Source organism: Bos indicus, chromosome 15, assembly GCF_029378745.1.
Source record: "Bos indicus isolate NIAB-ARS_2022 breed Sahiwal x Tharparkar chromosome 15, NIAB-ARS_B.indTharparkar_mat_pri_1.0, whole genome shotgun sequence".
In the NCBI taxonomy this organism is placed as follows: domain Eukaryota; kingdom Metazoa; phylum Chordata; class Mammalia; order Artiodactyla; family Bovidae; genus Bos; species Bos indicus.
Genome location: NC_091774.1, coordinates 66,360,457 through 66,388,142, shown reverse-complemented (window position 1 = coordinate 66,388,142; position 27,686 = coordinate 66,360,457). Strand labels below are relative to the sequence as shown.

General features: G+C 44.5%; 1 protein-coding gene across 3 annotated transcripts in view; it reads left to right on the top strand.

Annotated features, from left to right (window-relative positions):
• The window catches only part of SLC1A2 (solute carrier family 1 member 2), a 169,791-nt gene that overhangs the window by 28,613 nt on the left and 113,492 nt on the right, over positions 1 to 27,686 (top strand). The window lies entirely within an intron of this gene.

Here is a 27,686-nt window from a genome sequence, read left to right as displayed (position 1 = left end):
TGTCTATGTGCATGCATGTGTGTGTGTGATGCGTGTAAGTGTGTGCTGGGTCATGGTGAGAAACGTCAGATGTATTTCTTCCTGTGGGCTGTTGTCAAACATGCTTGATGTTCACTATTTTACACACTATAGTCAAGCTTTTTTTTTTTAAACCCAGGCTGAGATGTTTAGTTCCTTCCTCACTTAGGCCGTGCAGGACTGTGCCAGGAGCTTTGTATTGACCGCATGACGGGTGTAGAACCAGTCAAACGAGTAACCTAGTGTCATGCCAACCATTTAAAAGCACAAATCAAAATTCTCAACTTTAAACTTTACTATCGCTGTACTTAATTTCAAAGACTCCTCCTTTTACAGATAGTAAGCTGAAACCCAGAGTGGTGCAATGCATAACCAAGATCCCAAACATGAGCCGTGTGTTGGGGTGACAATGAGACGCTCTGTGTGCCCAGCTTGGGGACAGCTCCTGTCTCACGTGATGGGGCTCCACCTGTGCACGTGGACGGGAGCCGGTCCAACTCACCCAGTGACTTAAGTGTCACAAGTCCCTGAGGCTTGAAACTTTGGGGTTTATGAAACACAAGTTAAAGGGATGTTGCTTAAAAGTATTTCCTTCTCTTCTTGATTCTTTCATTGATTCTTCCACTCGTTTTTCTGAGCAATGACCCAAAAGTGAAGTAAGTTCATGCTCTGCCCTCAAACAGCTCAGCTTTTATCTTTCTATAATAATATGTCTAATATTTTTCGGAAGGTAGTGGAGAAGAGCATGTTGTTCTGTCTGGTTCCTAATTGTATAAAAGTTGAAGATAGGAAACTGATGAAACTCATTTTCCCTTCTTCTCTTTAGCTGTGTGATGAAAGATATTTTAAATAGTGTGTATAGTAAAAATGATTTAAGGTCCATTTTCCTGAAGTATATTCTGAGTTTATCCCCCTCTCAGTTGGGTTCAGTTTTCTCCCTTTCCCACAGGACTGGTGTGAGGACACAATACACACTTTGGATTCAGGTTGACTTGGGCACAGATCCTGCCTACATGACTTCTAGGCTGTGAGGCTTAGCCATGGTCTCTAAGATTCAGCTTCTTCGCCTATAAAATAGGGATACTAATTTTGGCCTCATAAGTTTGTGGTAAAGATTAGTTGGAGAAATACATGTTAAGATAAAAAAACTTTGTGTGGAAAAATTCTTTTACATATGAACTTTCCTTATGAATATGTTTTCATAATAATAGAGCTGAGTATAGAAATGTTATATTTTTTCACTTCCTCTTCCTTCCAGGAGAGTGCAGTATAGAGCCAAGGAATGTTTTTGTGGCATGTATTTTAATGTCCTGATTACTTAATGACTTAGGGACTGCATTTTACGGTATCTTTTCTCCACCTGTTCATATTTCACTCTCACATATAGACAGTTTCCGTCATGAATTCACATTTGAGAAGAAATGGTCTTACGTTTTAGATACTTAAAAAGAAACAAATAAGGGCTTTCAGCTGTTGCCACGACAACCAAACCCTCTCCAGTCAGTTATCCAGAGTGAATTATTAAAGAGAGCTGTCCAGAGAGTCGCTCCAAGGGGAAGGTTACATGGCTCTAATAGTGAGAGACGGTTGCAGTGCTGGAAAATGGGGTATGGGCTTGCTTTCTCACTTCATCCGCAGGGAAAGACTAAAATGAGCCAACCATTTGCACCTGATCCTCTTCCGTGGCTAAAGAGTCTGTTTTCCCAGAATTTCAGGTTGCTTAAAAGACTGAGTGTCTCTCTGAGTCACTTGTTCAGAAGCAGGATGCGTAAACGAGCACTTTCTCTCATTCCCGGAAAGAGTTGACCTGTTCCTGCTCAGATAATCCTTCCTATAATTAAGATGTCCATCTACAGTGATTGGTCGGTCAGGAGCAAGTTGTTATACCAATTCCAGGAGAGAATGGAGGAGGCTGCTGGAAGATGAGAAAGTCAGAAAGTGTAGGTTTGCAGCTTATTGAGATATAAATGGCTGTCCTCATTTTTATTTTAAAGAAATGCCACGTGTTAAAGTCATAGATAACCTTCTCAGACAAAGTAATATTAAAGCAACTTGCTTAAATTTTCTGAGCCTCAGTTTCCACGTAGGTAATATAGGTTTCACCAGATCTTTTAGCGGCGGTTGTGAGGATAAATTCATAGAAAATGTAGAGCGAAGTTATGGCACACAGTAAGCTTTCAGTGTGCTAATTGTTGTGCCTAAAATGGTTGATTCACATGCCACACATCATTATTTCCCTAACATTGTTGAATCTCTTGAAATCTATTAGGATATTCAAAAGAAAACATCTTAAAGTGACTTTGTTTTCATTTTCAAAAATAAGAATTGGTTTCCTGTTTTCCTTTCAGAAGAAAATGCTTGAACCTGCCATCCAAGTAATAACACTTTGATGGCTTTTCTTCAGTATTGAGTTTTGCTTTATACTCACATCTTTGAATTTCATTGCAGTGGTATCTGAGGTTGTCAGTGTCTGAAAGTATATAGAAAATATATGCATTTTAAAAAGACACGTTCCTTTGTGTGTGTGTGCGCAAGCTCGGTCATGTCCAACTCTTTGTGACCCCTGGACTGTAGCCCGCCAGGCTCCTCTGTCCATGGAATTTTCCTTTCCTGACACAGTAGGGGAGAGAGAGATGAGAAGGCAAGACGGGCCTAAGAATTTTGGTATCCCATTGAAGAGGAAAACCTGGTGATATGGAAAAAACATGGCAAGGAACACGGTGAGGCTCAGAGATAGTATTTTCCAAAGGATGATTTTGCTTGCTGCTTTGTGTTTCCTCTGCCTAAATTCTTTTTAAAATAATTTTGTTTATTTATTGGCTGTGCTGGGTCTTCGTTGCTCCTTGGGTTTTTCTCTAGTTGTGGCGAGAGGGACCTACTCTCTAGTTGCGGTATGTGGGCTTCTCGTTGCCTTGGTTCCTCTTGTTGTGGAACATGGGCTGCAGTGAACGTGGGCTCCGCAGTTGCGCTCCTGGGCTCTAGAGCACTGACTCAACAGCTGTGGCCCGTGGGCGTAGTTGCTCTCAGGCATGCGGGATCTTCCTGGACCACGGACTGAACCCATGTCTCCTGCATTATCAGATGGATTCTTTACCACTGAGCTACCAGGGAAGCCCCTAAATTCTAACTCTGATGAGTCAAATTCCTGTAGGGTCAAGAAAAATTATTATATGAGTTTGGTTAGAAGATACTAAGGAGAATCAGGCAGAGAGAAATGAAACTAAGCCCTGTATCTTTGAAGGAACCCATCTTGGGGGAAGATCAGGAGAGCAGATGGGCTCGCCTGGTTCCTTGTAGAGCTACTGTTCTGAGATAACTTACAGGTCTCAAACAGTGTATGTTTAAGGAGTTCCAAAAAGACCATTTCTCTGGCAACCATGCTCCGCTGCAGGATCTTCTGCCTGGGAAGAATGGGAGACACAGTATTGCAAAATTTGGAGGCTTTAGAATAAAACAGACTAGCTTGGAGAAATTACCTGACCTCTCAGGGCCTCAGTTTGCTCATCTGAAAAAAGGGGGATACTATTTTTCTTGTAAAGTTGTGAAGAGGATGAAATGAGAAACAATCTGTGATGCACTTCTCACGTCATATACTTTCAACCTCTATTATTCCTCTTCTGAGTATCGAAAAAGTTGTCCATTTTTCTAATTCATAAAGAGGACGGCAGAGATGGTTTGACCTGGGAGATTTACTGGTCTTTCTAAGTTACACTTAGGGGAGAGGGGGAGAACTTTTGTTTTTGAATATTTCTATTTCACTCTGAGGCCCGATCACATATGATGTATATGTGATTATGATCTTACCATCATTCAGCATGTGAGTAAATTTTTATTATCATATGTCTTTAGTTTATCCTTGTATAAGCAACAAATTTCTGGGAAGTTTAACCATAAGTGCCTCTCTATGAGTTGGGCCATATGTAGGCAGGTGGTTACCTATTTACTGAAGCGACTTAGCAGCAGCAGCAGCAGCAGCAGAGTAGAAAAACTATACTGCCCTGAGACTCTGACTGTAGGCTTCTGGGCTTTGGCAATCACCTTGACCTCTCTAATCTTTATTCTTTCTTTCATATGTAAAATATAAGGTTGATGATTCGATTTCTAAAATCCTTTTACATCCTCCAAATTCTATGATTGACGTTCTCAGTTATTTGTGTAATTGTCTAATAGCATAAACAGATCAATGGCCAAACCTCTGTGATGGTATTTTTCATTCGTGAAGTTGGTGAATCTTCTGAAGGTTTGCAGGTTGGGACACTGATGAGTATGCCACAGCACAAGTACGGACAGGTAACTCAGCAAGTGAGTAAGCCTCAGTGATGAATGGATGTTCTCTAATCCACTGGGCTGAAAGCTGGAACAGTCTGAGACTCTTTTAGGATTCAGGATTCTTGGATCCTCCGCATGCTTGTTGTTTTGAATTATGGCCATATGCTGAGCAGATGGCCTCTGGGCTGGCCTTCCTTGTTTGAGCGGGAACAGGTCATCTTCATTTATCTGTACATTATATTTCTAAAACTCATGGGATTTTAAGGATGAGTTCAGAATGAAGACATTCTAGGATCAAGCCATATGGATGAGAACACTCTTCTTCCATAGTCCATGTGGGATCTGAGGTCATCCAGAGTTTGACAAATGCTTGTTGTTATATACTTTGAGTTAAAATATTTCTAGAATTATGATATTTCACAAAGTCATCCTCAGCTCTCACTAACCAGTCATCCAGTCCTTGGTCCAAATTGCATTTGGCAGGACAACTTCTATTATTACTTTGTTTCTTATTCTTGGATTCCATGAGATACCCACGCCTCACACTATCACACTCTCCCCTTTTGTTGTGTGTGAGTGCATTTCTCTTTCAAGTAACCAACAGAGTCCAGACCAGAACAGTAGAGGAAGATGGCAGGCCACTGCTAAACTTTACTGGGTTGTGGCCGTACTGTTTTTCAGCTGTCTCCTTTATTCTGTTAACTGTCAATGCTCCAGACTTACCACTAGAACGACTGCTGACCCTTCGGCACCAAGAAGCCCCAGGGACAGGATCTGGAGAGAGATTTCCACAAAACGCATCATGATTGAGGTGGTATCGTGGTGGCTGCTCCTGCAAGCCCTAGCATTGCCCCCAGGAACCCATCTGGGTACCATTCAACAGACATTGATCAGACACCCACTGTGCATGAAGCCCCGTGATACTTGCTGGAAATATAAATGTGGATAAGATAGGGTGCTTGCCCTTGAGTGGCTTTCACCATAATAAGCAACAGCTTATCCAGAACATGCCCTATGCCAGGCATTGTTTTAAATGCTTCACGTGTGTTAGCTCTTGTGACCTTCAGAACGATTCCCCGGGGTCACTATTACTGTTCTCAACCCTGTTTTCTAGGTGGGGAAATGGAGATGCTGAGAGAATGGGCAACTTGCTCAGTTACAAAGCAAGTGAGTAACAGAACCAGAATCCAATCCCAGGCAGTTGACTTGAGTCTGGACTCCCACCCACCCTGGCACGTTCTGCTAATACTTTCCTTTTCTCTGATAACCTCAGTAACATCTTCATCTGCCTAATCTTTGTAGCTTTTTTATTAATAACCAGTATTAACAATCATTTGTCAAATAACATCATGATAAAAATAATGGTGCTCAAAACAAAACAGATTTCAACCAAAAAAAATCACAAAGCAAGAGAGCAACCAACCAAAAAAAAAAAAAAATCACCACAATCATTTTAATGTCTTTTTAATCTGTTTTTTTTTTTAATCAACATTTTAAAGTCTGCATCTTTCACTGAGCACTGTGACAGGTTTGTTTTTTTCCCCACTATATTCTTCATCAACATAACTTTAATGACTCGTCACTTTGCAAGTTTTCAAATCATACTGTGCTGTTGACTTAATCACTTATTGTTGGACATTACTTCTTACACATCACTGTTGCAAACCATGTGATCACGCACATCTTTGTATATACATTTTTTCATATATGTTTAACAGTTTCCTTAGATGGTTGTCTGTTGGATTTTAACTTTTGTTGTGTTTGGGTGAGGAAAGCAGAACCAGACTTTGGAATCCAGTTCCAAAGAAGCACTTAAGTTCTTCTTATTCCTGGAGAGCTGAGAAATAGTAATACCATAAATGTTTGAAGCATGATCTCAATCATCTTTTACTTTTTCGGTGAACAATTTTAAACTTAGGATTTGTTCTCTTGGAAATAGAATTTTCATCTTGAGGACTGGATTCGTGATTCTGCCAAAGATTAGCTAAATCACGATGTAACTGGTCTGGTTGCCTCTCTTCCTCCCTCTTGAAGAATCACAGTGAAATGCTGGCGAATCAAACACACAAAGTTCAGGAAGACATCAGTTTAACAGGAGCTCTGTGGGAGTGAAAATGTAGAGAGGCTGACAGACCAGGATGGAACACACAGCGTGAATAAATAGCAAGTAAAGGTCCATCAAGCAATGGGTGGTTCGATACATAGCAGTCGACCACAGGCTTTGGAGGTACATGGGGTTGAATTGGAAGCTTGACTCCACGTCTTTCTTGCTGTGTGATCTTGCACAAGTTGTTCCATCTTTCTGAACCTCAGTATCTTCACCTGTAAAATGGGTATGTGATAGTTATCTGCTTCAAAGAGTTGTTGTGAGGATTTAACCAGATCATGTATGTAAACATTATATATATGTAAAGTAAACATTCTAGTAGTCATATATGGATGTGAGAGTTGGACTATAAAGAAAGCTGAGCCCTGAAAAATTGATGCTTTTGAACTGTGGTGTTGGAGAAGACTCTTGAGAGTCCCTTGGACTGCAAGGAGATCCAACCAGTCCATCCTAATGGAAATCAGTCCTGAATATTCATTGGAAGGACTTATGCTGAAGCTGAAACTCTAATACTTTGGCCATCTGAGGCGAAGAACTGACTCATTTGAAAAGACCCTGATGCTGGGAAAGATCGAAGGCAGGAGGAAAAGGGTATGACAGAGGATGGGATGGTTGGATGGCATCACCGACTCAGTGGACATGAGTTTGCGTGAACTCCAGGAGCTGGTTACGGACAGGGAGGCCTGGCGTGCTGCAGTCCATGGGGTCACAAGAGTCGGACACGACTGAGAGACTGAACTGAACTGAACTGTAAGGAAACGTCTAACTGTTGTTGACTGCTTTGCCCAGGGCCGTAGATTACGGCAAGTTCATCATCGTCAGTATCACTCAATGGAGGGGACTGTGTGATCAGAGGTCAGTACTCACACTCCGTTGTGGGGCATGAAAACCATCAGGAAAGTTTGGTTTTCTGGGAATGACAACAAATGAAAGCGTGCCATGTGACAACTGTGGGAAATGAATGCTACTCTTTATTTTCCGAAAGTACAAAGTAGGATCAGCTGGGAATTTCCCACCTGCTTTCTGAGGGCAAATGAGGGCAGTTAAGAGGCCTTGGGCAGCAGGATGGGCGTGAGTGGATAGGCGTATGGCTTGTACTTTAACCTTCCTCTGGCGTTTTTAGAAATCTACGTTTGGAGATCACTCTGCCTTACGCTTCTTTGGGGTACTCTTGGTGGAACCCCAACTCAAAGGGAGCAAAGGGGAGCTTTATTGGTTAAGGTCACGAGGGTGTCTAGGGAGTCAGTGATGGATCAGGGCCAAGGGCACAGACATCATGAGGATCATGCTGTTCCCTCCCATCTCTTGGGCTTTCCTGGGTTGTCTTGTTTCAGGTAGTGATTTGAGGCTCCTGAGAGCTCAAAGCTTACAGCATCCTCACCGTCGATGAGCTTAGTAATAAAAAGTGCTTCTTTCCTGATGCTTCAAGGAAAAGGCCCAGGGAACAGCCTCATTAGCTGGACTCCCAGTCCCACCCATTCCTGGTCTGACCGGTGTAGGAAAGGTCATCTGACTAGATCACTTGGTTCACGTCTAGGATCAGATGGAAAGGGGTGGAAGAGTAAAAAGAAAGGAAAAAAAGGAAAAAGAAAAGAAGGAGGGAAAAGGAAGGAAGGAAAAGAAATATATATAGCTACTAAAAACTCCTAAAAATCTCATGGTTATGTGGCTTACACCTGAGCTCTGCAGTACTTAATTTACTAAGTTTATGAAGAACTCTTTCTCCCTTTTCCACCTCTGCTTCCACGTATGTGTGATTGCTAAGTCAGGTGTGGCCTTCCAACGCCCGAAGCTTCAGCAGTCGCTGTGTGCATCCTGCTTCTTTAAGCTCAGGGTGTCATTAGTGGCATAACAGCCAGCCTGTGCCGCTTAACTTCTCCCTACAGATTCTAAAAATACCCAGTGGCTGTCAAAACAAACAGCGAGGCCGCGGCGTCTGCAGGCGCCACCGCAGCCCAGCTCCCTGAGCCTTAGCACTGTCCTTGGAAAGACAGCCACTGGGTCCCTCAGCTCCATTCTTCATTCTTTATTTTCCGCTTTGGCTCAACTATACCGCTACTTAACACAGAGGAGGAAAAAGGTTATTGACAGGACAGAATTGACTGGAAGAAAGGGAAAGAGAAACGAACCCCCAACAAATTCACGCTGTCATTTTGCAGTTCTCTTGTAGACCTGAACTAAGATGTGTCAAGAGATCAGTCCAGGGAGCAGCAAAGATTAGACAGGATTTAAAATAAAACTCTTTAACTCCAGGTCACCCAGAATAACTCTCCCATGTGTGTCCATGAAGACACCCCAGGACCCTATTCGGAGAAGGTTAGTGCTCACAAACCATCTGGATCGCTACCTGGATGCTTTTTTCAAAGGAAAGCAAAACCCAGCCCCCTTTCGGTGAAATGTTTAGGTGGAGTTGCCTCATCCAGGGTATTGAGGTTTTCCTGTTTCAAGGAGGTGTCCCATTCTGTGGGGCAGAGGTGCTAAGAATATTGGCATCACATGTTTCGGGAAGGTGCTGGGTGTTGTTTGATCAAATCAACGAGCACTGGGTTGTTTTTGGAACTTGGCCAAGGGATTAAATGATAAAATCAGATGGGTTATGAAAATATGTGAGTCATTACTGATCAGACCTTTTATAGATTTCCTGGAAGAATCAGATGTCTCTTGAAGATAATGAACCTGAACCCAATAGAAGCTTGAGAGTAAGGGTTTTGCTGTTTGTGCTTACCCGGAATAATAGATGTCATGAGTGATGCTCATGCAAAGGAGAAAAAAAAAAATCAAACACAGCTTTTTATCAACTCTATGGATGTCCAGACTACATCGAGCATTTGTTTTAGCTCTTGGGAATTGCCACGCGATTAAGATTGCCCAGAAGTTGTTCTCAGAACAACCTTTCAGTTGGCTGATTTATGGCAGGGTAAGCATGAGTAATTAAGTTCTTAGGACAGAGTGTACTTAGCATTGTTTCCATCCTTACGTGAATGAAGCAAGCGTATGTACCTTGGACATATGCTTCTCATTGGAAAATGCGATCAAATATCTTTCTGAACTGGTTCTCATCAGAAGTCCTTGGCATCTTCTCAAGGCTCAAGTAAAGACTCCTCAGCTCCCCAGCTGCTAGGTGGTCTCTCCCTAGGAAAGTGTCAGAGGCCGGGGCTTCTTGCTCTTTGTGGGTGGGAGTTTGCTCATTCTGGATGTCATGTCTGCCTTCTTTAAACAATCTGCATTGCTTATCTAACTGGAATTGCCTAAAGGTGATGAAGGTTTTCTAAAAATTTTGTGCATCTGGGCAGTCTAATAAGAATGTTAGTAATAACAATAGCAGCAGGAAGGACAGCTAACTAACCTTGCTGCAGCACTTCCTTTATGCCAGACACTGGTCTGTGTGTCACAGATTTTAATGCAGTCAATCCACAAACAATGGGGTTTCGGCTTACCCGTCTATCTTCTCCTTTCAGAGCTACCATTTGCCAGGATGCCTACACACACTTTCCAAGATTGCCAGCTTTTAATGACATCCATGCAGATTTGACTTTCAATAGAATTTAATTGAAGAGAGCCACGTGTTATGTATTTGTTGGGACACACATATCTTTCATATTCTTGTTGGTCTGTGAGCCGTAAATTCAAAGCACACTATTTATCAATCCAGTCCAGAGTTTCAGTTCCTGGAAGAGACTCTTTTGGTTCCCTCTGCCCTTCTTGCTTCCAGCACTTTGGAAAGGTTCTCATTGTATGCTAAGTAGTTAAATTTCATGAGAAAGAAGAGCTGTGGACTTTTAGAGTTGCTCATAAAGACACCAATTGCTGATGCAAATGGGAAGGGTGAGTGTTTTCCGAAATGAAGATTTTGACAAAACAGTTCAGGTTTGTGACAATTTTAAACTGCTTCAGATCAGTCATTAATATTCATTTCTGGCTTTTCCTCTGCCTTTGTAGGCGATGTATGATGCGGAGCTGCGAGCTGCTCTAAGATTGCTGAGTTCCCAGGAGGCAGGGTCCCCCAAGTATCCTGTGTGTCATCGCCCAAACAACATTTCAGAATAATCGGTCCTCCAAGTATTATAGTGCAGAGGCATCAGGCTGCTTCCACTGCGCCTGTGTGTTAGGATCTGGGGCTTCTGTCCTTTCCAAAATTCCATATTGCTTTTCTTTTCAGAATGTGAAATGCTATACCGAGAATTCACTTTTGAGGAAGGAGAGAGTGATATTGCTGATTCTGTTTCCAAGTTTGAAACCAACGGACTGGGCTTGCATTGAGGGGCACTAAGCTGGTTTGGTGTGGCTTTATTCTGGCTGAAACCAGTAAAGGAACTTCCAAGTGCCAGGCTGGGCCCATTTGCCACGTGCACGTGTTTTCATTTAGGAACGCCTATTTTGTGAAAGGGATTGTAAATCTGAGTTTCTTAAACAAACAAACACACTGGAATGCAGGAGAGGGGTGTTTGCAATTATCTAGATGGTTTAAGTCATGGAGATGTCTAAAATAAGAGGTGTAGGCCCCAAAGAAAAGAAAACAAGCAAAACAAACAAGCTACTCTAATTTTTTAGGGTCTAAATAATCTGGATTTGATCACTGTGACAGGTGAAATCGAGGACAATGGCAGAATCTGCATGAATTTGCTTATGTAGATCTGTCTTTTAAGGTTACTCTGCAGGGACTTGAGAAGAGGTTTTCTTTCTTCTTACCTACTTGATTTTTTTTTTCACTTTGTGAGTCTTCCTTGGAAATGGAATGAATGAAGAGAGCATGATGGGCCTTGGCTATCAGGAAGATTCAAGCTTGAAAAATTCCAGTGTGCCCACTTAGCTGTCTGGTAACCTTTCTGATGGAGAAGGCAATGGCACCCCCACTCCAGTACTCTTGCCTGGAAAATCTCATGTGCAGAGGAGCCTGGTAGGCTGCAGTCCATGGGGTCACTAAGAGTCGGACACGACTGAGTGACTTCACTTTCACTTTTCACTTTCATGCACTGGAGAAGGAAATGGCAACCCATTCCAGTGTTCTTGCCTGGAGAATCCCAGCAGCAACCTTTCTGAGCCCCAGTTACCTCCTTTGAATATGGAGTTGATAACCACTCCTCTTTGGCGATGATCAAATGGAATGATGGATATAGAGCATCTGGTACATGGTGTGTGTTCTGTGATATTTGTCTGGTTCACTTTGCATCTTACTCTCTGAGTTGAGGACAAACCAGAGGATGATTTGTTAGAGAGAGCCAATCCAATTTTGGCTGAAGTAAGAAAGTCAACAAAGAAAGGGAAACCTACAGTCTCTCATGATAACATGCTTTTCATGCTGTATCCCGACTCTACTGCTGACTTGCTGTGTGACCTTTAGAAATTGTTTAACCTCTCTGATCTTCAATTCCCCGATCAGTGACTTGAGAGTTATAATCATAGTTTCTTCCTCCTGGGGCTGTGGAGAGGATTAAATGGGCTAATGCAGGCAGAGTGTTTACCTCCGGGCCCTGTACGTAGTTATCGGGAGCTGTGCCTCTGTTTGTCCTTTATCTCTCTGGCTGCCAGCCATGTTGACCCTCATGAAGATGCGGGTCTCCCTGGCTTGCCCATTCCTCCTCAGATCAGATCAGATCAGTCGCTCAGTCGTGTCCGACTCTTTGCGACCCCATGAATCACAGCATGCCATGCCTCCCTGTACATCACCAACTCCCGGAGTTCACTGAGACTCACGGCCATCGAGTCAGTGATGCCATCCAACCATCTCATCCTCTATCGTCCCCTTCTCCTCTTGCCCCCAGTCCCTCCCAGCATCAGAGTCTTTTCCAATGAGTCAACTCTTCGCATGAGGTGGCCAAAGTACGGGAGTTTCAGCTTTAGCATCATTCCTTCCAAAGAAATCCCAGGGCTGATCTCCTTCAGAATGGACTGGTTGGATCTCCTTGCAGTCCAAGGGACCCTCAAGAGTCTTCTCCAACACCACAGTTCAAAAGTATCAATTCTTCAGCACTCAGCCTTCTTCACAGTCCAACTCTCATATCCATACATGACCACAGGAAAAACCATAGCCTTGACTAGACGAACCTTTGTTGGCAAAGTAATGTCTCTGCTTTTGAATATGCTATCTAGGTTGGACATAACCTTCCTTCCAAGGAGTAAGCGTCTTTTAATTTCATGGCTGCAGTCACCATCTGCAGTGATTTTGGAGCCCCCAAAAATAAAGTTTGACACGGTTTCCACTGTTTCCCCACCTATTTCCCCACCTATTTCCCATGAAGTGGTGGGACCGGATGCCATGATCTTCGTTTTCTGAATGTTGAGCTTTAAGCTAACTTTTTCACTCTCCACTTTCACTTTCATCAAGAGGCTTTTGAGTTCCTCTTCACTTTCTGCCATAAGGGTGGTGTCATCTGCATATCTGAGGTTATTGATATTTCTCCTGGCAATCTTGATTCCAGTTTGTGTTTCTTCCAGTCCGGCGTTTCTCATGATGTACTCTGCATATAAGTTAAATAAACAGGGTGACAATATACAGCCTTGACGTACTCCTTTTCCTATTTGGAACCAGTCTGTTGTTCCATGTCCAGTTCTAACTGTTGCTTCCTGATCTGCATACAGATTTCTCAAGAGGCAGATCAGGTGGTCTGGTATTCCCATCTCTTGAAGAATTTTCCACAGTTGATTGTGATCCACACAGTCAAAGGCTTTGGCATAGTCAATAAAGCAGAAATAGATGTTTTTCTGGAACTCTCTTGCTTTCTCTATGATCCAGCAGATGTTGGCAATTTGATCTCTGGTTCCTCTTCCTTTTCTAAAACCAGCTTGAACATCAGGAAGTTCATGGTTCACATATTACTGAAGCCTGGCTTGGAGAATTTTGAGCATTACTTGACTAGCGTGTGAGATGAGTGCAATTGTGTGGTAGTTTGAGCATTCTTTGGCGTTGCCTTTCTTTGGGATTGGAATGAAAAACTGACCTTTTCCAGTCCCGTGGCCACTGCTGAGTTTTCCAAATTTGCTGGCATATTGAGTGCAGCACTCTCACAGCATCATCTTTCAGGATTTGGAATAGCTCAACTGGAATTCCATCACCTCCACTAGCTTTGTTCATAGTGATGCTTTCTAAGGCCCACTTGACTTCACATTCCAGGATGTCTGGCTCTAGGTCAGTGATCACACCATCGTGATTATCTGGGTCGTGAAGATCTTTTTTGTACAGTTCTTCTGTGTATTCTTGCCATCTCTTCTTACTATCTTCTGCTTCTGTTAGGTCCATACCATTTCTGTCCTTTATCGAGCTCATCTTTGCATGAAATATTCCTTTGGTATCTCTGATTTTCTTGAAGAGATCCCTAGTCTTTCCCATTCTGTTGTTTTCCTCTATTTCTTTGCATTGATTGCTGAAGAAGGCTTTCTTATCTCTTCTTGCTGTTCTTTGGAACTCTGCATTCAGATGTTTATATCTTTCCTTTTCTTCTTTGCTTTTCGCTTCTCTTCTTTTCACAGCTATTTGTAAGGCCTCCCAGAGAGCCATTTTGCTTTTTTGCATTTCTTTTCTGTGGGAATGGTCTTGATCCCTGTCTCCTGTACAATGTCATGAACCTCATTCCATAGTTCATCAGGCACTCTATCTATCAGATCTAGGCCCTTAAATCTATTTCTCACTTCCACTGTATAATCATAAGGGATTTGATTTAGGTCATACCTGAATGGTCTAGTGGTTTTCCCTACTTTCTTCAATTTCAGTCTGAATTTGGCAATAAGCAGTTCATGGTCTGAGCCACAGTCAGCTCCTGGTCTTGTTTTTGCTGACTGTATAGAGCTTCTCCATCTTTGGCTGCAAAGAATATAATCAATCTGATTTCGGTGTTGACCATCTGGTGATGTCCATGTATAGAGTCTTCTCTTGTGTTGTTGGAAGAGGGTGTTTGTTGTGACCAGTGCATTTTCTTGGCAAAACTCTATTAGTCTTTGCCCTGCTTCATTCCATATTCCAAGGCCAAATTTGCCTGTTACTCCAGGTGTTTCTTGACTTCCTACTTTTGCATTCCAGTCCCCTGTAATGAAAAGGACATCTTTTTTGGGTGTTAGTTCTAAAAGGTCTTGTAGGTCTTCATAGAACCGTTCAACTTCAGCTTCTTCAGCGTTACGGGTTGGGGCATAGACTTGGATTACTGTGATATTGAATGGTTTGCCTTGGAAACGAACAGAGATCACTCTGTCGTTTTTGAGATTGCATCCAAGTACTGCATTTCGGACTCTTTTGTTGACCATGATGGCTACTCCACTTCTTCTGAGGGATTCCTGCCCGCAGTAGTAGATGTAATGGTCATCTGAGTTAAAATCACCCATTCCAGTCCATTTCAGTTCGCTGATTCCTAGAATGTCGACATTCACTCTTGCCATCTCTTGTTTGACCACTTCCAATTTGCCTTGATTCATGGACCTGACATTCCAGGTTCCTATGCAATATTGCTCTTTACAGCATTGGACCTTGCTTCTATCACCAGTCACATCCACAGCTGGGTATTGTATTGCTTTGGCTCCATCCCTTCATTCTTTCTGGAGTTATTTCTCCACTGATCTCCAGTAGCATATTGGGCACCTACTGACCTGGGGAGTTTCTCTTTCAGTATCCTATCATTTTGCCTTTTCATATTGTTCATGGGGATCTCAAGGCAAGAATACTGAAGAGGTTTGCCATTCCCTTCTCCAGTGGACCACATTCTGTCAAATCTCTCCACCATGACCCGCCCGTCTTGGGTTGCCCCACAGGCATGGCTTAGTTTCATTGAGTTAGACAAGGCTGTGGTCCTAGTGTGATTAGATTGACTAGTTTCCTGTGAGCATGGTTTCAGTGTGTTTGTCCTCTGATGCCCTCTTGCAACACCTACTGTCTTACTTGGGTTTGTCTTACCTTGGGCGTGGGGTATCTCTTCACGGCTGCTCCAGCAAAGCACAGCCATTGCTCCTTACCTTGGACGAGGGGTATTTCCTCACCGCTGCCCTTCCTGACCTTCAATGTGGAATAGCTCCTCCAGGCCCTCCTGCGCCCGCGCAGCCACGGCTCCCATTCCTCCTAGTGTGTGTCAAACGGGCTGCACTTCGGGAAGCTCACCCATGCCTGTGAAGTGGTACTTCACCTCCAGGGGATCCGAGCCTTTCCTGGGCAGTGGCCATCAACCTGTGGATACTGAGTAGATCTATTGAGTAGTGATGCTGAGAATGTGAATCAGAGAGGGAAAGATGAGAGAGAGACACACCTCAAAGCACGTGTAAATGATCTGTTCTTTTTTCTCTCCCAGTTCTTTTGAGATATAACTAACGTGCAGGCCTGTGTCGGTTTCATGGCATGATGATTTGAATGACATACATCATGAAATGATGATCACAATAAGTATTGTGAACATCCATCATCTCACATGAATACAAAATAAAATAAATAGAAAAAATCTTTCCTTACGATGAGAACTCTTAGGATGTATTCTCTTACTAACTTCCATATACAACATACAATAGTGTTAATTATATTCATCGTTTGTACGTTGCCTCTCTAGTGCTTCTTTATTTTCTAACTGGAAATGTGTGCCTTTTGACTGCCTTCATCCAATTCTCCTGCCCCCAATCCTCATTTCTGATCTCTTTTTTCTATGACTTTGGGTGTTTTTTTTGAAGTATGATTGACCTACAACAGTATGCCTTAGTGATTCAACATTTCTATACATTTAAAACCGAAGTGATATGTTTTTCTAAAGAAGATCCAGGTTTCTAAACTTAATCATTGCTAGCTTCTGTTGTTCACAATTTTAAACAGATTTAATGTCAAGTTAAAATGAGTACTTATTTACATATTTAGGAGGAAATGTAGTCTGATTACAATGACAAAGATAAACACATTCATTTATAAACTGAGAATGTCACTGGTTTTGATCCTTTTGCCATATGTATATTTTTTTTCAACGCCAAATTCTGTAAAAATTTTAGATAATTTTAGACTTAAAGAAGAACGGTAAAAATAAGACAGAGAGTTCCCGTATGCCCCTCAGTCTGCTTCCTGTAATGGCAACAGTTTACATAACCACAGGACATTGATTAAAACTAAGAAATCAGCCTTGCTCCAATACTATTAGAACTTGCTTGGATTTCCCCAGTTTTTCCAGGAAGGTCCTTTCTGTTCTGGGATCCAGTCCAGGGTCCCATGGTGCATTTAGCTGTCCTGTCTCCTCCCACCAGTGACAGTTCCTCAGTCTTTCCTCGTCTTTTAGGACCTTGCCCCTTTTGAAGAGGTCTGATCAGTTATTTTGTAGAACACCTCTCAAGTTGGAATTGCCTAATAATTTCTCCATTTTTAGGTTTTTAGTTGACTGTTCTATATATACTTGACTACTCAGGCTGAGAAACCTTTCACAGATAAATGTTTCAAGGTCTGATAAATTATCTAGTTGCTTTTGAGAATAGCTGATTAGGTATTATAAATCCTAGCAGTTAAGAGTATGGACTGTGGAGCCAGAGAGCTTGGGTTTTGTTCCTGGCTCTGTGACTTACCTGCTGTGTGACCTCAGGAATGTTACTTGACCTCTCTGTGTCATCATCTACAAGATGGGGATACTATTGGGACTTCTTTGGGTTATGGTGAAGACTCAGTTACAGCACTCGGTGCATCAAATGGTACCTTGCATGTGGGCATCACTCAGTATGTCTTAGCTGTTACCATTGCTCTCCTCTGCAACCTGGCCCCACGGGAGTTCAGGACTAACGATTTCCTGTTGTCACTTTTCAGGTCTACAAAGTCAGGTGTGGTTCTTGCCAGAGTGATGACTTGGCAGCAAAGCCCCGGGGTTTTTGGATATAGGCCACACATCCCATCTAGAAAACTTGTTTCAACAGGAGGATTGAATCTCGGCTGCCAGAACCATGTAGAAGTTCAGTCTCCAGTGTGTCCTGGCTGTGCTCAGCTCTTAGAGCGCACTTGTCTCATCTCCCACCCTCAGCCCCTGCCGACAGCCCTGGGATCTGCTCAGAGCTCTCTCCAGGAGTCCTTTCTCTGTTCTGCCTTCTCCCGGGCCTCTCACCTTGGCGCCCTCTCTTCACCTTGTTCCTCTGACTTGATGTGAGGCAGCAAGGCATAATGGTTACACACACTGCTTCCATAGGAACACTGGCTGGCTTTACTTCCCTGGCCCATCACTTCAATGTTACTTAGATCTCTGTGCTTCAGTTTCTTTGTCTCTGAAAAGGGCAAATGATAGGAACAATTATTATAATGAAATTTACTTTATTCTTTGTGATGCACCATTTTACATGTTACCTCTCTTATTACAACCATATGACAGAGCTACTAACATGCTCCCATTTTACAGACGAGGAGACTGAGAAACAGAGAATTTAACTAGCTTGCCCTGATCACAGAACTAAGAGATGGAGGAGTCTAGATTCAAACCCCACCTGGTCTCGGACTTCACATTTCTATTCACCCTGTGCTCTTCACCACATGGAGTCTTGGGGTGGGGGGTGTTCTGTAAATAATTTACAGGGGTTTAAATAATTCTCAGGGGGTTAAATCATTTACATAGAGCACTTATCAATGTGCCTGGCTTGGGGTTAATGTTCAGTCAGTTTTAACTATCATTAATCCCATGATCTGACTTCTGTTTCCTCTGGCTCGTGGTTTATATGATTCTGGGTTGCAGGTCCTAGGGTTTATCAGTCATTGACTTGGCACCCTGCACTGTGAGCAATGGATACCTCGCCCAGTTCCCAGACCAGTGTACCCACACTCTGCCCATGCTGTATTAGTCCCACAAGCCCCCCACCCAGCAGATAGGCTCGCCCACAGCCCTTCACCTGATACAGTCAAGCCTTCACTCCTCTGTCTGTTTCTAATCGGCTCACTGTCCAGTGTCTTTACTCCTTTTCCAGTTAGTTTCACCTTGCACCTCCGACCTTTGGTTCCGCTTCTCTGGCCCAGTTTCTGCCTCCTTCCCCTTACCCACAGCTGGCCTCAATGCCTGCTCTGGACCAGCTGCTTCCTGTCCCCAAGCTCAGCGCCGGGGGCCTGTCATGTGGGACAGTCTGAGACAGATCCTCATGACCGGTGTCCCTGCTGGGTTTGCCCAAGTCATGAAGGAACTCTGCCTTGTGGTGGAAACAGCAGCACCTGTTTGTGGGCCTTGAGGTCTGAGAGAAGGTGTTCAAGGAGCTGTTGTTGTTTGGTCACTAAGTCATGTCCAACTCTTTGTGACTCCGTGAACTGTAGTCTGGTCAAGAATGCTGGAGTGGGTTGCCATTTCTTTCTCCAGGGGATCTTCCCGACCCAGGGATCGAACCCACATCTCCTGCATTGGCAGGTGGATTCATTACTGCTAAGCCATCAAAAGGACAACTGTGGGAGAGGCAGGGAGCAGGAGCTGGCTAGCATTTTGTTCCCTGGTTCCGGGAAGCTCTTTTCCTCAAACCTCAGTGTTTAAAGATCACCTGGAGATTCTGTTAGATTCTGTTTCGCGGGGCCAGACAGAGCCTGGGACTCTGCAGTTCTGTCTCCTAGGTGATGGTTGCTGGAGTACCCATTGATAAACAACAGATTGAGCACAGTAATTCAGCCAGTGGCATTTCTGACTGTTCAATAAGAAATTCAGGCTACAAAAGCAATGTCTTGAGTGTCAATGCAGATGTTGCCTCCTCCTAAAGATGTTAAATGGGGTCATGGTCTGCTTTGGCAAAGGTTTTGAGGCATCCCTCATCTTCTGGTACCAAAGAAAATGAGGCCACAAGTTCAAAATCAGCCTCTTAGGGAGCAGTCAGCTTCTTAACTCAGTAGTCATTGGCCACCAAGGTCGTATGTGAGGGCGAGAAAAATCCACTGTGGCCAAGGGATGGGGTCCTGAGGGCCCAGCTGGACCATGGTAGACACTTCTCCAAGTCAACAGGAAAATGAAAACTCATGAAAATTCAGAGTGAATGTGGGTTATGGTGGAGTTGGTGCCCCATCCAGGTGCTAAGGGGAGGCCATAGATAGGAGATGAATGAAATGATAGGAGGCAAAAAGTTGGCTTAAACTTTGGCATTCAGATCAGATCAGTCCCTCAGTCGTGTCTGACTCTTTTCGACTCCATGAATCACAGAACATCAGGCCTCCCTGTCCATCACAAACTCCCGGAGTTCACCCGGACCCACGTCCATCGAGTCAGTGATGCCATCCAGCCATCTCATCCTCTGTCGTCCCCTTCTCCTCTTGCCCCCAATCCCTCCCAGCATCAGAGTCTTTTCCAATGAGTCAACTCTTCGCATGAGGTGGCCAAAGTACTGGAGTTTCAGCTTTAGCATCATTCCTTCCAAAGAAATCCCAGGGCTGATCTCCTTCAGAATGGACTGGTTGGATCTCCTTGCAGTCCAAGGGACTCTCAAGAGTCTTCTCCAACACCACAGTTCAAAAGCATCAATTCTTCGGTGCTCGGCCTTCTTCACAGTCCAACTCTCACATCCATACATGACCACGGGAAAAATCATAGCCTTGACTAGATGGACCTTTGTTGGCAAAGTAATGTCTCTGCTTTTGAATATGCTATCTAGGTTGGTCATAACTTTCCTTCCGAGGAGTAAGCGTCTTTTAATTTCATGGCTGCAGTCACCATCTGCAGTGATTTTGGAGTCCAGAAAAATAAAGTCTGACACTGTTTCCACTGTTTACCCATCTATTTCCCATGAAGTGATGGGACCGGATGCCATGATCTTCGTTTTCTGAATGTTGAGCTTTAAGCCAACTTTTTCAGTCTCCACTTTCACTTTCATCAAGAGGCTTTTGAGTTCCTCTTCACTTTCTGCCATAAGCGTGGTGTCATCTGCATATCTGAAGTTATTGGTATTTCTCCCGGCAATCTTGATTCCAGCTTGTGTTTCTTCCAGTCCTGCGTTTCTCTTGATGTACTCTGCATATAAGTTAAATAAACAGGGTGACAATATACAGCCTTGCCGTACTCCTTTTCCTATTTGGAACCAGTCTGTTGTTCCATGTCCAGTTCTAACTGTTGCTTCCTGACCTGTATACAGATTTCTCAAGAGGCAGATCAGGTGGTCTGGTATTCCCATCTCTTTACTGACTCGAATGACGTGAGTTTGAGTGAACTCCAGGAGTTGGTGATGGACAGGGAGGCCTGGTGTGCTGCAATTCATGGGGTTGCAAAGAGTCAGACACAACTGAGCGACTGAACTGAACTGAACTGATTCCTTACAAGACTGAGGATGGGGCACCAGCGCAATCAGACCTTGTGGGCGATGCTGAAATAGAACTTTCATGCTAAAGAGTATCTGACTTCCTCCACCCTCACCACCACTGCCTTGAGTTCCATGACAAAAGCCCCATCCCCTGGGGATTACATTAATCTCCAGAGCCCCCAGTCTCTGGGAAGGCAGTGGGGGAGAAAAATCCTCTCTAGGATGTGTTGTTTCTGCTGCACCCCCACTGTCAGCACCAGAGCAGGACTTGAGGCTGGTGCTTTAAGACCAGTGAGGGGTGTGGGGGGGAAGGCAAGCGGCAGGTGTGTACGCTGTCTCTCTTCCAGACTTGTGCTTCCTGTCCATGTGGGGCTAGTGGTAAAGAATCCGCCTGCTAATGCAGGAGATGCAAGAGACCCTGGTTCGATCCCTGGGTTGGGAAGATCCCCTGGAGGAGAAAATGGCAACCTATTCCAATATTCTTGCCTGGGAAATCCCATGGACAGAGGAGCCTGGTGGGCTACAATCCCTGGGGTTACAAAGAGTTGGACGTAACTGAGCACCAAACATGTATGCATGTATCATCTTAAAGTGTTCTCTGCAGGTGGTGAATCTGAAGTAGAGTAGGATTAAAATCAGGTGAGACATGTATAAATGGAATATTAAAAAGGCACAAGAAATGTCAGCCTTGTCTGCAGTGAACTCTGCCATGATAAGTGGCAGGGCTCTGCATGTAACCATGTGTCTCTGAGTGGTTTTAGATGAGATCTTTGCCCTCACATGCTGCCCTCCACAAAATGGCAAGCCCCAGAGCAGGTTGGCACACTTTGGGGCCAAAGATGAGGCAGGCACTTCACACACTGGCCTGAATCTGCTCCAACTGACTGTTTATGTCCAGGCATCAGTGCCTTCTGTGTTTTAGTCGGAGGCAACCGAGCAGGCCTGTAGAGTTAGAGAAAATAAAATAGGACAGGAATAAAAATATCCAACTTAAAATAGGTAATAATCCTGACTGCACATTAAGGCAGCTGTTTATGAGTGGAACAAGCAAGGCTGTGTGACCTTGACAGATTAGGCAACTGGTCCTTCCTTTCTTTGTCTGTAGAATGGGCATCAAAATACCTAGCACACACTGGACTTCTCTGGAGGTCCAGCGGCTAAGACTCTGCAAGGGGCCCAGGTTCAATCCCTGGTCAGGGAACTAAGATCCCACATGCCACAATTAAGACCTGGTGCAGCTGAATAAATATAAAAAAATACCTATCATACAAAGTTAACAGTAATAAATAGTAATGACAGCCATAATTAATTGAACCTGACTGTGGGTCAAGCATTATTTGAAGGTCTTCACATTATGAAGGTGGGAGTATTACTATCCTTATTTTGCAGATGAAGAAAGAGAAACCCAGAGAGGTTTAGGAAGTGGTAGAGCTGGACTCAAACCTGTGCTGTTAATAATAAAACCACACATGGTAAGAGTCCAGCGCAATGAGACAGCTTTATTCAGAGCATGAAACACGTCCCGGTGAAATGAAAGGTGATTTAGATGGCTGTGCACTGGTGAAAAATTAAGGAACGTTTTATCACATGGTGAGAAACTTCCTCCTTTTCTGAATCTCTTCCAACCTTTCTGATGATGACAAAGTTAAAACCTTGGTCAGGTGCTGCTAGGCCTTTATCACTGTCCTAAAGCCTTTCAGCTTCCCTTTTAAACAAAGAGAGCAGGAGGCTGGGGCTTCTGCAAACATCCAGCTCGCATTCAATAAAGATATTTGTTGTCATGTTTGTTTTCATGCCTATCTTCTATTTATGACAAGGGTTACTGGGTTTTCATTGATAGTAGGCATGTAAAAATCCCTCTGAAGATACATGGATTTACGTACAAAGAGTCCATCAGCACTAAACATTATTAAGCCAATTCTAGTAGAGGTGGTATTCAGATAAGGCAAAAATAGCCAAGGCTCATGCTTGTGAGTGACTCAGGCATGAGAAATCTTGTGATAGATCGTGAATAGGTTTCAGCCTGATGCATAGCACGGGGTTCGTACTCAATGAATGTTAAAAACAGAGGGAAGGGAGGATACCATGCTGTCTTCTGATCTGGGAACTGGAGAAAAGAAATGAGCCCCTGGTAAACTGCAGGAGACAGTCTTTCCCTTGAAATTTTGGGTATGAGTTCAGCTTGTTCTGAAGGTTGATGGATCAAGCAGAGGATGGAGAGAATGAGGTTGGTTTTGGTCTTCAGAGAACCCAGGTGGCTGAGTCTGGTGGTGGACTCAGATCTTAGGGTCAGACCCGAAGTTACAAATGGGAGGCTCCAGATGGGGGGAGGGTTTTCCCCAAAGTCACTCAGGTGGAGAGCAGCTGAAGTATGAACTGGTGTTTCCATCTGTTTCTAGCCAAGTGCCTCGTCTTCGTCTCTTTTCCCAAAATAGTCACCAGGCTTGAACTAGTTCCTGGTAAAACCCAGATGGCTCAGGGATAAGTCCCCATCTCTAGGTGCTCACCACTTCTCAGCACTGCATGAGGCATCCTGAGTTACAGGAACCTCCACGAGGGGAAAAAACAATCATCTCCAACCTCAAGGATCTGGTAAAGTTCTGCTGTGTGATTTTGCCCTTAGACGAGCATCCTTTGAGAGGTAAGTAGCCCAGGTTTTCTAGAGTAGCATCAGTTAGGAAGGTCCCTCTAGGAGTGATAAGCCCTGTATGACTCGGCTTTCACCAGGTTTTGCTTCAGTAACAACAACTCCCAAATCTCTGTGGCTTACAACCACGGAAATTTGTTTCTTGTGTCTGTTACATGTTGGTTGCGGGTCAACAGCAGGTAGCCACCGTGTTTCCTCCATAAGGGACCCAGGCTGAAGACACAGCCCTCAGCTGGGTCATGCCATTCTCGCAGGAGAGGGAAAAAGCAGTGACAGAATCACCTGAAAGTTCTTGAGGCTTCTGCTAGGAAGAGAAATGTGTTGCTTCTATTCTGTTTTGGTTTGGGCAGACTCCAGAGCAGAATCCAGAACCGGTAGTTTATTTGGGAGGGGCAGGAAATACCAGGAGGGAGGGCTGAAGTGGAAGGGCAACCAAGGGAGGGTAGGTTATCAAGCCCACCACCTCTGTGGGCGACTCTAGTTTAACCCACAGGAAATCGTGGAGACGGGGCAAATTACGTTCCCTGTTAGCCCTGGAGTCATGTGTCCTGGTATCCTCTCCAGGAATGAAGGAGCTGATGTATTTATACATTCAAATCTGCCAGTCATTGGCTGAGGGCTGCTCCTTGCAGAAACGTTTAATTCCCCACCGTTTCTGGCCCACAGGGAGCCAGAGCTGCCTTTTAGCTTCTGAGAAAGCCCTCAGGCAAAGAGATACAGATACTGGCAGTGGGAGTTAGCTGGAACACATTACAGTGAGATGGAAAATGTCTGAGACATCTCTTATTCCACTCACCCAAGAGGAGAGGCAAAACGTGGCATCAGGGGTGGAGGCAAATGGTCCTCCCCCAGAGGTCCAACTGTTACCTGAGGTCTGAAGCACAGCGTGCAGCAGCCCCTGAGCCCTGATGTATGCAGCGCAGTAAACTCTTGAGTCACGAGCAGGAGTGATGCTTAATTGAGAACTACTAGGTAGACTAGGGGCTTCTCTGGTGGCTCAGGTGGTACAGAATCTGCCTGCAGTGCAGGGCACCGGGCTTGATCCCTGGGTCGGGAAGATCCTCTAAAGAGGGAAATGGCAACCCACTTCAGTATTCTTGCCTGGAGAATCCCATGGACAGAGAAGCCTGGCAGGCTACAGACCATGGGGTCGCAAAGAGTCGGACAGGACTGAGCGACTAACACTCTCACTTTTTGGTAGACTAGATTGTTGACCTTGACAGCATTGACATTTGGGGCTGGGTCGTTCTTTGCTGCGGAGGGGCTGTCCTATGCACCGTAGGATGTTTAGCAGCATCCCTGGCCTCCACCCATGAGGTGACAGTGGCACCTTCCCACCTCCAGTGGGGTCAACCAAAAATGTCTCAGATGGCCAAGAGTCCCCTGGGGAGTGAAATTGCCCCCACAGGGAACCGCTGGTGTAGATCATGCATGCACTGCTAGTTCCCAGAGAACTGGAATAAATTCCTAATTCCCAAGGAATTACATGATAGGTGCCTGGGCAGAGGAGTTCACAATCTAGTGGAGGAGACAAACAAATATAAACTCTAAGGACAAGTTACTCTGTGCTGCAGCACTTTGAAATATGTAAAGGAAGGAGAACTAGTTCAGGAACAGAAAGAATGCATTCTTTGAAGAGTGGGGATGGGCAAGGAAGCAAAGAGCCAGAGACAGCTGATTAAGGTTTTGAAGGATGAAGAGGAGTTTTCCCGGTAAGTGATACCATGTGTAGAAGTTAAATATAATCTTTGATGATGGTGGAGACTTGGGAATGCTGTAATAATTGATGCTGGAAATGCTGACTTCAGAGCCTTCTCACACTCAGGCCAGATTGCAGGACTGTAATTGAATCTGCTTTACCTTGTGATAACAAAGCATTCTGAGTGCATAGGGACCTGGGTTCCAGCCCTCTTCTGTCCATCCACCAGCTGTGAACTTTTCTGACTCCCTCCCCATTTTCTCATCTATAAAATGGGTATAATACCTACGTTATGGGTCTGTCTTGAGGACTAAATCATGCTAAACTCTCAGCCCTGTACCTGGCATGTAGTATGAGAACAATAAGTGACAGTTAATTACCATAAATATTATGAAATAGGCTGAATTTACATAATAATAGCTAACTTTGAATGAGAGTGTATTCTGCTCCAGGAACCAGCACAAGGGCCTGTCTGTCACAACAGGTATTATGATTGCTATCTCCATTTTACACAGGAAGAGGCCAAGGCATGAAGTAATGTGTACGGTGGGTGAATGGTACTCAGATGGCAGCAGATGTCTGAACAAGCAGTCTCTTTGCTGGATGATTTGGTACTTAGCATTTCTCCTTAACTTTTTGAAAAGAAATCAAGGGCTTGGTTATAAAGTTACTTTCACCAAAGTTTTAGAGCCAGTGTAGCAACTTTTGAATAAATGAACTTTTCTCACTGTTGACTGAAGGTCCTTAATGCAGTTATAGAATATTAATAAGAAAGTGAGTGAGCAGAGACTTATTTTTAACCACAGTATCTGTGCTGGCCTCTCAGTGAGAGTCTACTGGGGTAGATGATGAATCACCCAGTGCTGACCCCTTCTAGAAATGTCTGTGAGAGGAACACAGAGGGAAACTTGCAGCTGCTTAATGCTCCCCCTCCCCAGTCCCCACCCCCAGGCTATTAAAAAAAAAATGCTGAAAGTGTGTCAGCCTCCAGGATACCAGGTCCAGAACAGGAGGGGGTTTGTCTTCTCTCCCTTTGTGACAGGGACACACATGGTGTTCTTGGCGTTACGGGGAGCAGAATGTGTTCCAAGGACTGCTTTTAAATCTAGCCTCCCACCGTGTGCCAGCGGTGGAAATCAGCGTAGGGTCCCAGTGTCTGGGGGAATACCCTTCTTCTCGTATACGCTTGTTTCTGGCTGAGCTCTCATCTTTGATGGCCTCTCCTTGTAGGAACAGAATATACAGCTCAGTGAGGGCATGGAGCTGGTGTGCCATACGTAGTTCTGTGTCCTGAACCCACTGGAGGAGCTCCAACAAAAAAGAGTCAGTGAGTGAAAGGTGCGGATGCTCCTTCTTTCCCAATACCACCTGTACGTGCCTGGACTACACCTTCGCCTTTGTTTCTCCCATCTTGGGCTCAGGTCCAGACTCCAGTCCTTGCCAGCCACGTGTTCTGGAGTAGATTACTTCCCCTGTTTATGCCCCGCCAGTAAGATGGCCTGTGTGTGTGCTCAGTCATGTCTGGCTCTTTGCGACCCCATGGACTGTAGCCAGCCAGGCTCCTCTGTCCATGGAATTTTCCAAGCAAGAATACTGGAATGGATTGCCATTTCCTTCTCCAGGGGATCTTCTTGACCCAGGGATTGAACTTGTGTCTCTTGTGTCTCCTGCGCTGACAGGCGGATTCCTTACTGCTGGCGCCACCGGGGAAGCCCATCGGTAAGGTGGAGCGAATAATAATTCCATGCAGAGGGAGGCTGCAGGAAGTCAGTCTAAAGTACTTGGCTTGTAGAAAGTACTCTTGGTGGTAGTTCTTTTGCTTATCATTTCGAGATGGAGCTGGATCCGTTGGCGGTATCCTTGGGTGGGGGAGAGGGACTGGCATCCTAGAATTCCCCAAGCCTTCCCTTGGAGGGATAGTAAGGTGCCCTCAGGTTCTGTATTCCAGATGATGTTTGACACCCTCTGGTGAGCCCATGTTTTCCAAATGACAAAAACCATGGCAGCCTAGAGAAAGAGGCATCTGCAGCAGCTTTGCCTGGGCTCCAGCTGGCCCCCTTTCCTCGCTGCCAGGTAGCACCTGCTGTCTGCCTCCTACTCAGATGTGCGTGGGTTGGTGGCAACCCCAGAACATCTGGGGCAGAATGTGAATGCCACTTGGACTGTGCCTGACTATGTGATTGGCTGGTTGTTTTCTCTGAACAAGACCCCCCAAAATGTTTTTACTCTCCATGCCTCACCCACACCCATTCCTGCCTCCTCCACTTTCTATTCTTTCTTGAATATGCGTGCTTCACACTACCCCTTCTCTAGAGAGACAGTCAGCTCCCCCAGGGAGAGGCAGGGTCATGTAGTGGGTCTGGGCTCAGGCTCAGGAGTCCAAACTTGGAGGGTGTGGATCCCAGCTCTTCCGTGGAGCTGCTGTGTGAACGTGGGCAAGTTACTCAGCTTCTCTGTGCGTTCTCCTGGTCTATAAATGAGAATAATAGCAGTGCCTACCTGACAGGGTCTTTGAGAGATTTAAACAAGCCAAGCTCATGTAAAGCACACAGAATGTGCTTTGACACATGGTGAGTCTTCAGTGAAGCTTGGCTGATACAAGATCTTACAGTGACAAGAGGTAGCAAAAGGGGATGGTGATGCTTCAACCATAAGAGCTTGCGTGTAGTCAGGCTGCCGAGGGGATCTGGGATCGAAAATCCAGTTGGCTGTGGATTTGCCATGGATTCTTTAAAAAATTTTTTCTTTACTTATTTATTTGACTGTGTTGAGTC